We start from the raw sequence: 15653 nt of genomic DNA on the forward strand, positions 1-15653 counted from the left end.
TATCCAGTTAAGCGGCATATTTGATTTTATTATTAGCCTTTTGGTGATGTTTATACAGTTGAAGAATTTATTGAAAATTGAATTATTGTTGGAATTAACTTAAATTCTGAAACTAATATAATTTCACAGGATTTGAATAATTTAGTTTATATTTTTATTTCAGTGATAAGGATTTAATTAATTAATATACAAAAGAAGTGATGTGTAAAATCAAATTTTTCCATATTTTATTTTCTATATAAAAAAAAAAAAATCGAGTGTTATATATTTTATTCGAGTGTTGAATTTTTTAAAAATGAACATTAACGATGTTTTCAGTGATTTTAAAGAATAGCAATAACATTTAAGAGCTTTTTATTATTCACGTTTATTATTCTATAAAATGATATTTGAGTTGCTAACTCTTGAATTAAACTATTTTAATGTCTGAACAGAATGATGCAAATCTACTTTTGTTTTCATAGAAAATGTTTTTGGTAAATTAGAAAGAGTGTTTTCGGACTTTCTTACGTTTTGTTTTATGGATGTTACGTTTTGTTTTATGGATGATATTTTATTCGAGTGTTGCATTTTTTAAAAATGAACATTAACGATGTTTTCAGTGATTTTAAAGAATAGCAATAACATTTAAGAGCTTTTTATTATTCACGTTTATTATTCTATAAAATGATATTTGAGTTGCTAACTCTTGAATTAAACTATTTTAATGTCTGAACAGAATGATGCAAATCTACTTTTGTTTTCAAAGAAAATGTTTTTGGTAAATTAGAAAGAGTGTTTTCGGACTTTCTTACGTTTTGTTTTATGGATGTTATGGGAGCTTTCGTGTTTTTGCACCTGATTTTACCAGTAAGCAAACTTTGTTAATTTGAAAAATTTCTTCAACTCTTGTATTCATATAACAGACAATTTCTTCAAAGCAAAACAATAAATGATTATAGTGTTGGTTAGGTGTGATTTGCATGTGAAGTTTCTTTAGGTATCTTGTATTTACAGATCGTGAGGTGTTTGACATTCTACTTATTTATAGATTTATTTTCAAAGATTAATTTCTGCAATCAAATTTTGCTATCTGGAATAACAGAACTTAAAATTTTCGTATCATATATTGGTTCTTATAAAGAATTTAAATGTTGTATGATTTAAATGGTCATTTTAACATTATATGTGTTACCGTTAATATTTTGGGTTGATCATTATCAAGAATTGCAATATTACAATAAAAAGAAAATTGATTTTATACTATTTACCATAAATTGATATTCTATATATATTTATATTTCAAGTGCATATTTAAAATTATTGTTGTTTCTTTACAAATGTTATTAAACTAAACCAGAAATGTATCTTAAATAATACTGATAATAATAATGATATATTTTATAAACCCTTATGCACACTTAAATTTTGCAATTTAAATTAGCTTCAAGCTAATTAAATTACTTTGAAGTACTCACAAATATCAATAATTAACTCTCTATTTTTTTTTTTTGAAATGTTGCAAATTTCAAATAAGATAACAATACTTAAATATGGAATATTGACATCTACACAAAATCACAATAGGGAATAACATGTTATTAAAATGTATTATAAGGATTAAGCTATCCCAAAGTGATTCTTAATCAGTACTTATAGTAGTGTAACATAGTTTCACCGAGATTTTTTTTAAGAATTATGAAGTAAAATGATAAACACACAATTACACACTTTTGTTATCTTATGAAACCATATTAATCTGATATTCCAATCCTTTAGAAGTTAGGTTGGTATGAGTGTTTGCAAATTTAAAAATTAGAGATTTCAGCCTCTATATTTTTTTTCTTTAATTAAATATTTCATTATCTGTCTCATTGTTGCTGTTGTTTTGCATGGAGGCATCTGTGCGGAATGATTTATGGTGATTTTCTTACTAGGGCGCCTGGTAATTAAAATTCATTAAGTGACATAGAGATATTCTTATAATAAAATGAACATAGTACTAAATAAATTCTTCGAATATATTTTTTTTAATTTTGCAATAGCTATTATATTTATCACAAATAGTTTTTCTCTTACATAAGTAAGCCATTTTATTCATTGCAAGTGCATATTCAACAGGGTTAATTCAAATAGTTACTCACGAATATTTTGTTTTATCAAAACATAAGTAAATTCAGAAATTTTGTTATTATATATAAAAAGAAATTCTATTGATTTGAGCAATGCAATTGTCAAATATTTTTCAATATTCGAATTTCTATTAAATAAGTGTCTAACTGAGCTAAAAATAAATTCATGAAATTCAAAATGAGAATAATTGAGCATTTATATATAATATGACAATATTTTCCTTCATTAAAATGAAGTGAATTTTTATAGATGCAGTGAAAAATAAAATAAAAAATAATAACTTTTATCTTCTTGAATATAATATACAGCCATGATAGTATAAATGATAATACAATGCATCAAGTATGCAAAAATTCAGGTTAGAATCCTGATCATAGGCATGCTATAACATTAATTCAGAAGTTGATGGGGTTAATAAAAAAAAAACTATAAAATTATTTTACCTTGAATTTAATACTAGATAGCTGTGATAGTATAATTGTTAATACATTGTGTCACAAAAATTCAGGTTGGAATCCTGATCACATGCTTTCTAGATCATATTAGTTAGTTCAAAGGTTTAAAAAAAAATATATATATAAATAAAAATATAGATTTACATGCTGCATTTTTAGATAATTTTGCCTCTGAAATAATAGAGATGATTTTACCTCTTGAAATATAAGAGATGAAAATTTTGCCTCTTGAAATATAAGAGATTATAATTTTGCCCCTTATGAAAAAGGGATGACTAAACCTAGGTAAATAATGTTGCAGTCTGATCAACTGTTTACTTAGAGCTGAAATAAAAGCTCATATTTTTTTGAATGATATGCTCTGCTCAGTATGTTTTTAATAATAAACTAAAGAATTTTATTGACACTTATAATTATTTGAATATTTCATGGAAATAAACATTTCATTAACTTATAATAAGAAATATAGAATATGATAAGATAAATTGCACTTATATGTTTAAAAATTTTATGCATATCAATGTTGAAAAGTATTAATGACTATGAAAAATATATGGTAAAATGAAATGATTTTGCAAATTATGTTATTTGTTACTGATATAGTTTTCTCAAATTTGAGAGAAATTAGAATATCCTATCCAGGTGAGGACAATGCTCAGCTAATTTTACATCAACATATGATTTAATAACATGAGTATTGAAAATATATTTTTGAAGTATAACTGTATGTCTAAAATTTTTTTGAATAATAATTTTGCTTTAATATTCAACTATACATAAGTGTATATTATACGTTCCATGGATATATTATGTTTCAATGCATAAAATTTTTTTGTAACATGGGGGAGATCCATTAATTTAAAAAAAAAAATATCTATATATACATATTTTTTTTCTGTGTTCAGCGGGGATATATGTGATGCCATAATTGGCACACACATATTTATTTTCTATCTTTTAAAATATCTTTCATTACTTAAGCTGATTTTTTATTAATAGAATTATATTTAAAATAAATCACAAACTTAATCTTTTTAAAACAAACATAAAATATTTATTTCTTCTCTTCTAGATTAATGTAACGGATACTTTTTTATTTCATTATTAATGCAGACTTATATATTCACTGTCGCCTCTAATCGAAAACAAAAATCTATTTATAACTTTTTATTCTAATTTTCCAACGGCTAAATGTTTCGGTTGCATGGTTATAATAATTCACATAAATTTGTTGGCGACTCGTGATCGCCAAGGTATTATTTTAAACCCAATATTGATATGCTGATTGGCTTTGTTTTGGCTATGCTATATTTTAATAAATCGCCGATTTTGGATCTCCTACCCATGTCTGATCGGAACAAATTACACGTACTTTTTAATTTGGCTTTTAACTAGGCAGGTCGTGGGGATTTGTCTCCCATGGCCTGACCTATTTTAATATTACTATGCAAAACTGATTCAACTGAAATTCTTATGAATGATTTTTTTATATTTTGTAACTCGAGCTCTGCAAATATACTACTAAATAAAAGCCTTTTTTTATTAATTCTAATCCGGCTCAACTATTATTTTCATCATCTTCTGTTTTCAACATCAATCTTCAACTGGCCCACTAATACAAACTTTCACCATCCCCTGATTTCAGCATCAATCTTCAATTTGTCAATTCTTCAACTTGGCCCACTATACCAATACAATCTCCAACCTCACCTGATATATTCCATCATTACTGAAAATACATCCCAATAATAAATGGCACCCTCTGAATCCATCTTCACCATAACTTGTCTCACTCTATTTTCTGTCAAGCAGAAAAAATTAAAAAATAAAATAAAATGTTTTTATTAAACAACAGAAAAAATGTTCTTACAAATTTATATCTGAATGTAGTTTTTCCAAAATAGTTGAAAATCTTTCGCGGACATTCTTGAATTAAATTACTCCGAACGATCTCTTGTCTCGTATTTTTTCAAGCAACTTTCATTATCCTGTTTTTCAAATAAAATAGCAAAACTAGCAAAACAATTAACAAAAACTAAAGCAGAAAAAATGCATTTCTCTATTATTCATTCCCCAAGGATGAAACTTGTCACAAGTTCCTCTATATGTATTATCTATAGTCTGTCAATGTAGTATAAGCTGATCCATATTGTAAAATTATTTACATTTAAAAACGCCAAAGCTGTTTACTCGTTATTAAAATGTTCCACTAAGATGAACTATATCACTTATATTACTCTACACTTTCATATTAGTTATCTAACTTTTGTCAATCTAATACATATTTTTATATAACTATATACATTGCTTAAGACCGAACATTTTCTCTAGTCATTAATATATTTGTTTACAAGAATCCAACAAAATTATTTATTAGAATAAAACAATTTTTTTAACAATATAAAAACCCTTTAGCTATATCAAAATAAGAATTTTATCTAAAGCTTGTTACATTCTATTTCCTTCAAGCGGAAAAAAGAAAAACAGCATAAAATGTTTTTATTAAGCAACAAAAAAAATATTTATTAAGATTTATATCTGAATATACTTTATCGAGTTTTGATAGTTAAAAATCTTTCACGGACATTCTCGAATTAAATTACTCCGAACGATCTTTTGTCTCGTATTTTTTCGAGCAACTTTCATTATCGCGACTTTCAAATAAAATAGCAAACAAATTAACAAAAAGTAAAGCAAAAAAAAAAAAAAAAATGCATTCCTCTATTATTCATTCCACGAGGATAAAACTTGTCACAAGTTCCTCTTTATGTGTTATCTATAGTCTTTCAATATAGTATAAGTTGATCCAGATGGTAAAATTATTTAAATTTAAAAATACCATAGCACTTTACTCGTTATTAAAATGTTCCACTATATCATTTATCTCTACACTTTCATATTAGTTATATAACTTTTGTCAATCTAATACATACTTTTATATCACTATATACATTGCTGAAGACCGAACATTTTCACTTGTTATTAATATATTTAGTTGTTTACAGGAATCCAACAAAATTATTTATTAGAATAAATTTTTTTTATAACAATACAAAAACCCTTTAGCTATATCAAAATAGGAATTTTGTCTAAAGCTTGTCACATTCTATTTCCTTCAATGTGGAAAAAAAAGAAAAACAGCATAAAATGTTTTTATTAAACAAAAAAAAATGTTTATTTAAATTTATATCTGAAGTTTATCGATTTTAGATAGTTGAAAATCTTTCACGGACATTTTCGAATTAAATTACTGCGAACGATCTTTTGTCTCGTATTTTTTCGAGCAACTTTCATTATCCCGACTTTCAAATAAAATAGCAAAAAAATTAACAAAAACTAAAGCAGAAAAAAATCCATTCCTCTATTATTCATTCCACGAGGATAAAGCTTGTCACAAGTACCTCTATATCAGAGTTGGCCAAAAATGTAATCGATTACATTTTTTGATTACAGTAATCAATTACTTGTAATCATGATTACAATTTTCAAAAATTTTGATTACAACTGTAATCATGATTACAATATTGATTACAGTAATCAATTACTTGTAATCGTGATTACAAAGTTTGATTACAGCTGTAATCATGATTACATAGTCGATTACAGTAATCAATTACTTGTAATCATGATTACAATTTTCAAAAAATCTTGATTACAGCTGTAATCATGATTAAAATTTTGATTACAGTAATCAATTACTTGTAATCATGATTACAAGTAATTGCGATTACAAGTAATCACAACAAAATCGATTACAAGTAATTATGATTACAAGTAATCAAAATATATGATTACATGTAATTTGATTACATGTAATTTGATTACATGTAATTATGATTACATGTAATCTAATTACGCGATTACAAGACTATTGTATTCTTATAAATGATTATATTTTACAGTAGATAGTAGAATGTATTTCATAATGATACATTTTGCACGTATTAACATGTACTGCATTTTGTACGTATTTGTATACGTACAAATGAATGTAACTGAAATGTATGTACATATGATTTTATCTAGTGCATATGTTCAGACATTTTAGTATCACACACATGTACATACACTTATATTGTAGGTAAAAAATATATGTACGTATGTATATAGATAATAATTACGTATGTATGTGCAAACAATGTAGGCATGTACATTTATACACAATGAATATATGCATTTTATGCAAATATTTGTGTATGTAAAATGTATATCTATGTTCATGTACGCATGTATATACAAGTACTTGTGTTTGTACGAACATACATACATTGTCTGTACAATGTATGTCCCATGCATGTATGTGCAATTTATTTATGAACAGTACAATATATGTATGCATGTACAATATAGGTATATCTGTAGGATGTACAATATATGTATGTAAACATGCACATGATATGCATGTCCAGTGTATTTATGTACATGTACATAATATGTTCATGCTCAATGTAAGTATCCAAATATGCATAATACATTTGTGAACTATTGTACGTACATTGGGCGTATTTATATTTCACATATATTCATACATGTATTCGACATGCATAACGTACGTACATACACACATTTGAGATGCATATATTGTACAGATGTATATACTTATAGCGTACAGATGTATATACATATAGCGTACAGATGTATATTCATATAATGTACATATGATGAAATAAACATATAATGTTCATATAATGTACATATGTGTGTACATATACAGTGCGTATGTGCATAAATATATTGGGCATAATTCTTTCGTACAAATTTTACATGTGTACATGCATGCTATCCCTATCTATGCATATGGTGCAATGTATATATGTGCAATGAATGTATCCACACATGTACAATACACGTATGTTCCATGTATGCATATCCATATGTACTATATATGCACGTACAATGCATGAATGTATGTACATACATTGTACATGCGTACATACATTACACGTATACATATGTACATTACATTTATGTCTAAATATGTGTACAATGCAATAAATAAAATGCATGCAAGTTAACTTTTAATGACTCAAGCAAGTTAAATGACAAAATCAAACGATATTTAAATTTAGTTTTCAGCTTTAATTGTTCTATATCATTTTGAAATTCTCTGAATAAAAAATTATTTTCAGGTATTTTCATGAAATGTTTGACAATACAGATTTATTTTTTTTATAACATAGAAATGTTTAAAATGGTAAGAAAAACGGTAAATTTTATGTGTGGAATTAATATTTAGAAATTCCAAATAAAATTATCGTTTGCTTTCTAAAAAATATGAGGTCGAGTTTCATATACCTTAGAATAATTTTAAAACAAATTTTAATAACTTTACTCATATAAATTTTTTAATGTATGCACAATGTATGTGTATATTGTAATTACATATATTTAAATGGACGCACGTATTTGTGCATTACTTGTAATTTTGTACATGTATACGTTGTATGCACATGCATACATTGTGCATATAACTATTTTTTTGTACATCCATGCATTACATGCGCATAAGTATTAACAAAGTATGTAGTTATACAAGTACATACGTAAGTTGTACATAGGTACATACTTTGCGTGCACATATATCGATGTACATATAAATATGCATGTATACATGTACGCATTTTATTTACGCAACTATGTGCATATATTGTACCTTTAAATAACATTTTTACATATTGTACGCAAATACGTACAATTTTATACACAAACGTACATTGTATATACGTGCTATCATCGTAAATTTATACAATATATGCACTTAAGTACATAAAAGCATGCAAACGCATAAACATTATTTTCATATACGTTCATACATACATAGTCTATGTATACAAAGATACAAAACATTGCCTTTTTGTACAAACTAACATATATGCGTACATGTATCATAAATGCATAATTATATGTACTAAGCATATGCGCATTGCATTAAGTATATTACAATATAATTATGAATATTGTACGTACAAACAACGTTTGTGCATACATTGTATGTATAGGAATCGCAAATTGTACGTTCATGCGTGCGTACATTCTATGTACATAAAAATATGTAAACACATGAATACTTACATAAAAAATTTGCTATAGTATACAATCGTAATAACTTGTAATCGTATAGTCTGATTACAAGTAATCACAATTACATGTAATCAAATTACATGTAATCATGATTACATGTAATCATATATTTTGATTACTTGTAATCATAATTACTTGTAATCGTTTTTGTTGTGATTACTTGTAATCGCAATTACTTGTAATCATGACTATAAGTAATTGATTACTGTAATCAAAATTGTAATTATGATTACAGCTGTAATCAAAATTTTTTGAAAGTTGTAATCACGATTACAAGTAATTGATTACTTGTAATCGTGATTACAAGTAATTGATTACTGTAATCAAAATTGTAATCATGATTACAGCTGTAATCAAAATTTTTTGAAAGTTGTAATCACGATTACAAGTAATTGATTACTTGTAATCGTGATTACAAGTAATTGATTACATAGCTGTAATTATCTGTAATCAATTACAGTTGTAATCGATTACTGTAATCAACGGCCAACTCTGCTCTATATGTATTATGTCAAAAGTTCCTCTATATGTGTTATCTATAGTCTTTCAATATAGTATAAGTTGATCCAGATGGTAAAATTATTTAAATATAAAAATACCATAGCACTTTACTCGTTATTAAAATGTTCCACTATATCATTTATCTCTACACTTTCATATTAGTTATATAACTTTTGTCAATTTAATACATACTTTTATATCACTATATACATTGCTTAAGACCGAACATTTTGTTTTGTTATTAATATATTTAGTTGTTTACAAGAATCCAACAAAATTATTTATTGGAATAAATTTTTTTATAACAATACAAAAACCCTTTAGCTATATCAAAATAAGAATTTTGTCTAAAGCTTGTCACATTCTATTTCCTTCAAGCGGAAAAAAAGAAAAACAGCATAAAATGTTTTTATTACACAACAAAAAAATTTTTACTTAAATTTATATCTGAATGTAGTTTAACGATTTTAGATAGTTGAAAATCTTGCAAAGGCATTTTCGAATTAAATTACTCCGAACGATTTTTTGTCTCGTAATTTTTCACGCAACTTTCTTCAAAAAGCAGAAGAAAAATGCGTTTCTTTATTATTCATTCCCCGAGGATGAAACTTGTCACTAGTTCCTCCATTTGTGTTATATAGTATATAGTATATAGTTTGTGTATATAGTATAAGTATATAGTATAAGTAAGTCAATATAGTATAGTATCCATATTGTAAAATTATTTATATTTAAAATCGCCAAAGCACTTTACCCGTTATTAAAATGTTCCACTAAGATGAACTATATCATTTATCTTACTCTACACTTTCATATTAGTTATCTAACTTTTGTCAATCTAATACGTACTTTTATGTAACTATATACATTGCTTAAGACCGAACATTTTCTCTTGTTTCTGATATATTTAGTTGCTTACAAGAATCCAACAAAATTATTTATTAGAGTAAGAATTTTTTTTTAACAATACAAAAACCCTTTAGCTGTATCAAAATAGGAATTTTGTCTAAAGCTTGTCACATTCTATTTCCTTCAAGCGGAAAAAAAGAAAAACAGCATTAAATGTTTTTATTAAACAGCAAAAAAAAATGTTTATTTAAATTTATATCTGAATGTAGTTTATCGATTTTAGATAGTTGAAAATCTTTCACGGACATTCTCGAATTAAATTACTCCGAACGATCTTTTGTCTCGTATTTTTTCGGGCAACTTTCATTATCCCGACTTTCAAATAAAATAGCAAAAAAATTAACAAAAACTAAAGCAGAAAGCAGAAAAAAATGCATTCCTCTATTATTCATTCCACGAAGATGAACCTTGTCACAAGTTATTCTTATTTTATACAAACGAAGTCACAGAAGAGCGCTGCAAATTTGCATTCGTTGGAAGAAAAGCGGGAGCTCCACCGACAGAAGATTACTCCGAATCTTCAAAATTGATTACCCCGGAGTAATTTTTTGACGCTTAATTTGACAACAAAAAGAGCGCCGTAGCGAGACCTCTAATGTTTCATTTTTGCATACATGAAAAATGCGAGGAAATCGTCGACTGACAGATGTTTGCATGGATGAGAAAATTGATGTTCGCTTCATCATTTTACTTCTTCAGGTCAAAAATGATACATTGATGGCTTGCAAGAAGAAAGGTAGGATATTAGCATAATTACGAATCGAAAGAAAATAAAATAAAAAACAATTTATTCTCATTTTGGTATTGGAAATGGAAATTAAATGAGCAGTAACAAGTAAACAATGAATTGAGTGAAGAATAAATCGCATTGTTTCTTTTTTTTGTCATTCATAATGGATAGTGTAAAAAATCTTCTAATTTAATTTACAGCTGAGAAACAAATGGCAACTAATTGTTTCATTTTTCTTCATTAGAGCCTAGAGTTCTTGCCAATTTTTCAAGTGACTTTTGTCTTAACATTTGGCAGTAGTGTTATTAATTTTATTTACTGAGTGTTGTTTAGAAAATTGAATAAATCTTGTTAAACTTAATTAAGTCTGTTGTTTTAAAAATTTTTCTTCCTACTTATTCCCTCTTAATTTATTTATTTTTCGCTAAGAACGTAAAACAAATATAAGGAAAGGAAAATTTAAATTTTTCGGTAAGAACACTGGCATTGCTTATTACTTGCCAGTAAAAAACTAGATTACTTTTCATACATAGACTTATGATTTTATTTTAAATATATTTTTCTATAATTGTGACTCATGATTTCAAAATTCAGTATCACCTAATAACTTTTTAACGTTTAATTTGACAATAAAAAGAGCGTCATACTGATGCATCTAATGTTTATTATATTAGTACATGAAAAATGCCAGACAATAGTAATTTCACTTCCTTCTCCACTTCCTGACATAATTTCACTTCCTTGGATCAAAAATTTTTGTATTGATGATTTATCAAATTAGAATAGTCGTAGAAAAGTAGAATAATAATCTATTAAAAAATTTCAAATATGAATGAGAAAAAAAAACGTGCAATATATTTTCATTTTGGTACAAAATTAAGAGAGCAGGATTTTTTGCTAATTATGCAATGAATAGTATAAAAAATAACATGCATTTTTTATTAAAAAAAAATTCAAACATGAATGAGAAAAGAAACGTGCAATATATTTTCATTTTGGTACAAAAATAAGAGAGCAGGATTTTTTGCTAATTATGCAATGAATAATTAAAAATAACATGTATTTTTTAATTTTTTTAATAAAAAAAACAAATATGGATGAGAAAAAAAAACGTGCAATATATTTCCATTTTGGTACAGAGTACAAAAATAAGAGCAGAATCTTTTGCTAATTATGCAATGTATAGTATAAAAAATAACACAAATTTTTTAATTTTTTTTATTTTCATTTACAATAAATAGTGCGATCTTCATTGGCTAAGTGGTTGAAGGTGCTGACATTGTGTAAGACTGGATGGAGAAAAAACTTCTGATAAAATTACCGTCCAATATGGTACTGATATTTATAGTAAAATACCATAATTTTGATTACAAACAATCTCCAAAATATTTGGTATTTATATGGTAAGTTTGGTAGTATTTCCGTGCATAAAGTAACAATTTAACGGACATTCTAGTTTTTAAATTTATAATTATTATGCTAATACCCCGTATTTAGTAAAAAAAATAAAATAAAATTTAATTTAACTAAATATATGGCTTTCATGCCATGTTCTGCTTCATGACAAAATTACAAAAGCTTACAACTTTTACTAAATTTTATCATTTTAATAAAACCATTACCTGAGCACTTAAAAATTACAGAGCTTTTTCGTTTTTCCACAGAGACAGAAGTACGTTAAATTTAGCTATATTTTGGTAACTTAGACCATAATTGTTTTACATTGTAAGTGTTAGTTCTCAGTGGAGGCTTAAGGCCAATCCAGCTTCAGATGAATGGGTTGCAGGTTGTCTGGGAAGTATAAGTAGCTTGCGCTCCACATTTCTACTATTTTGTAGTTCGTAATGAACCTTAACCTCAATGATATTCACAGTCAGCCAAAATTCCCGCCTCCCCCTGATGTAAAAATGTGAAGTCCCAATTTAATCCACCATTATTACCATTAATATTATTTCTTGCGCTTTGCCGTCATGTCAAGTGAAAATTTTACTGATAATAAACATTATTTTCTTTTGAAACTTACTTTCTCATAAATAAAATTTTTATATCACTGTAGCACGTCAATTTTGTTTTGGAGGGACATACTTAAAAACCCACTTTAATCAGTTGGGAAACTTTCTCCCTTCTCTAAGAAAGCTTTATGGTAGCCAGACGAGATTAAACTTTTTCTGCATGATGGTTCTTTGGAAGATTGTTGGCCGCTGTTCTGAACTACTGTTGAAGAGAAATAGTTATGCAGGCAGTAATGTTTATTTCCATGATGAAAATAAAATAACAAATGTATTTGATATTCAGAATCTAAACAGGCTAATTCTATTCTTTATCATTTTGAAACATTTTCGCTGAAATTATTCAAGATTTTTGCAATATTCATCTTGCATAATGTTGATAAATCTTACACAAATTCCCTCTATAATAAAACGTATTCGACTAGCAAATCACTTAGAAATTTCGGAAGTGTGTTGTCACTTTTGGAAAAAAAAATCCTTTGTGTCTCTTCAACTGTTCGAGAAAACCATGGGTGTCGACTGCTCTCGACTTTTTGGAACGAAGTGCAAACACGGACCAAGGGGTTATATTGCTTTTCTAAAGTTATTTTGCAAAACAAACAGACGAAAGTGAGCAAACTGGGAGAACCTTTGGAAAATCCAAGAAACAGTACTGTGAAAAAACGCGACGAAACAGCTCATTCTTTTCCATTCTTGCTTTGATTTCTTTTTGTTTTCAATTCCGCCTCTTTTGACATCCTTTTATATCAACTGCCATTGTTGTCATAAGAAAGATTTTTTTCTTAATATGAAAGTAGCGTGAAACGAACATGTAAAGGGAGGATGAATATGTATTTGGGAAAAAAACAGAAAGGACTTGAATTGACTTCGTTTCTTAAATCTTTTGTGTCTATTTCTTTTTATAATTTGGAAATTTTGCTTTGAAAGTATACAGTAAAAGTTTTTTTTCTTCTCTCAAACAGCACTGCTCATTTTATTTTAAGAAGAATAAATAAAATCTGCTTTAATTTGGAATGTCTATACATAATGATGCGTTGTTTTTTAAAACATCATTGAAAAGTTTTTAAACAATTACATTTGAAAGTGCAAAATGTTTGGTTAATTGTTTTTAAATAAACAAAACGCATTTTAATTCAATTAGTTCAAAGTGAGTATAATCACAAAGACAATGGGGAATTTGTAGTCAAAAACTAGAACAGATAATTGTTTATGGTTAATGGGTATAGGCTTGTTTCAATTAATTAAGTTCTAGAAGGAATAATTGAAGATTAAAAAGAGTTTATGAAGTAAGAGAGTTTCTACTAATTGGTACGATTTAGATACTGAATTTATTTTAATTTAACTTACTTCGAGAAAAATAAACAATTGATTTACGATATTTTCTTGTTATTTATATTTTATAAAAATGTTAAATATTCATATAAAAATCATAAAATTCCATAGTTATATAATATTCAGCGAATCTTACTGTGAATCAGACAACCCATGTCCTGGAAGAACTTTTGGGTGAATTTTTACCGATTTATAAGTTTAGTTTTAAGCTGGTTACTCATCCAGGGAAAGCTCAGAAATTGGAACTAAAAGTAAAATTGAAACAAAAATGAATATGAGCTTTGCAATACTTATGAAAATCAATAAATAAATTTACATTACCTATTGTTTTAATAAATAGTTTAAATCAAATGAAAAGCTACTATAAATCAATTACTTGTGGACTAAATAGCCTGAGCAAATTTCGAGAAAATGAGTTATGGTAGGATTTATAAATTTAAAATACTTCATTGATATTCGAAATCAAGAGAATTTTCAAATTTGAATATTTATCTCCAGAAATGTGACATAGATTTTAATGACGTTTGATAGGAAAATAGATTTATACAACATATATAATAACAACACTCATAATTGTACGTAACACTCATCAAAGACATGAAACAGTGTTTACAGAATAAAAAAAAATGGTAGCCTTCTTGAACATTGAAAGCTTGTTAAGAAACCTCTACCCTCTCTATCTTGGGATTTATGTAAAATTTTTAATTTATATTTTTTCGATATTTTTTGTACTTAAAATTCTATGATGATACAGTATTATTAGACAGAACAATACTTTTTGAAAAAGGTAGACAGCAAAATTGATAATTTTTAGAACTTCCATAAAATATTCCTCAAAGATATAAAGTAATGATAAGATGCCATCTGTGGTTTTGAGTAAGTTTATTAAAACTACACTTTTCTCTCAGTTTTTAGATTTTTTAAAGTCTAATTTTATTACAAGTTAAACTGATGAAAACCAATTTGGATGTAACTCTAAGAAATTCTTTTAACTTTAATTGCATAAAAACAGATATTTATAAAACATCTAAAGGGCAACTTCAACTGCTTAATTACCTGTCAAAAATTATGGATTGTTCTGGCAAAATTTTGTCAGATTAAGTTAATAGAGAGCATAAAATACTGCACGCTTTATGTATCAAATTGTGATTGAGTGGCGGTCTTGAATTTTACAAGCATCGTTACAGCCAAATAGAATTAATATACATCATCATTTTTTTGTGAAAATTAAATGAAGAGCAATAAAAGCATTTTTAGAAAACTCCACCCCGTCTAAACTCCTTTGACAGTTGAGTTCGGTCAGGAGCGAAAGGCCCTCTTAAGGGCCACTTATAAAACGGAGATCCTGTTTCATACAGTATATAACTTCAAGCTGGGAGAATTCAGGATTTATTATTTGCTCTTTAGTTTTAAAGAGATTGGCTGAAATAACAGGTGAGTTTTGTTAGTTTAGAGGGTCATCATGTTGGATAGTCACACATTATTTTATTTGTATCTGAAAGAAACACTCTGACTGGTTTGAGG

Source organism: Parasteatoda tepidariorum, chromosome 6, assembly GCF_982258835.1.
Source record: "Parasteatoda tepidariorum strain Cologne lab strain chromosome 6, Ptep-v5.0, whole genome shotgun sequence".
Classification (NCBI taxonomy): domain Eukaryota; kingdom Metazoa; phylum Arthropoda; class Arachnida; order Araneae; family Theridiidae; genus Parasteatoda; species Parasteatoda tepidariorum.